The following is a 501-nucleotide window of genomic DNA, read 5'->3' on the forward strand; positions in this document are numbered from 1 at the left end:
TTGCCAGTTGGCTCAACCAAGCACAAAATTTAAATATCTATTGAGTTGTTTGAGGAGACGAACTACAATAGATATCAAATTGTCCTGTACATGGAATGGGTGTGATTATTTTTATATTTTCATAATCGTATGTGCATTTATAGTATATATAGTAGGATAACAATTATTAAGTGAGAAAATCGCATTACAGGACTCGGTAACCACATATATATAAATATAACTTAAGTGTCATTAACGTATATGTAAATAGGTGATTCTCGCTTCTCCGTCCCGGTTATGTTTTTATTGTGTTGCTGCCCAGCTTTATGTGTTTGTAAATATGAAATTCCATATTACAGTAATTTACGACAGCCATTTGTTGTATTTTCACATGAATAAACTAGTCATTAGTGCTTAAAATGTGTGTCCTTTCTCCTGTTCCTTTAATCCATTATCCAAGCGCGCCACAGGTACTATCCAAGAACTCTGTAGCATTGTATATGTACTGATGGCATGGGTCTC

The sequence above is a fragment of the Penaeus monodon genome, chromosome 23, assembly GCF_015228065.2.
Source record: "Penaeus monodon isolate SGIC_2016 chromosome 23, NSTDA_Pmon_1, whole genome shotgun sequence".
Taxonomy (NCBI): domain Eukaryota; kingdom Metazoa; phylum Arthropoda; class Malacostraca; order Decapoda; family Penaeidae; genus Penaeus; species Penaeus monodon.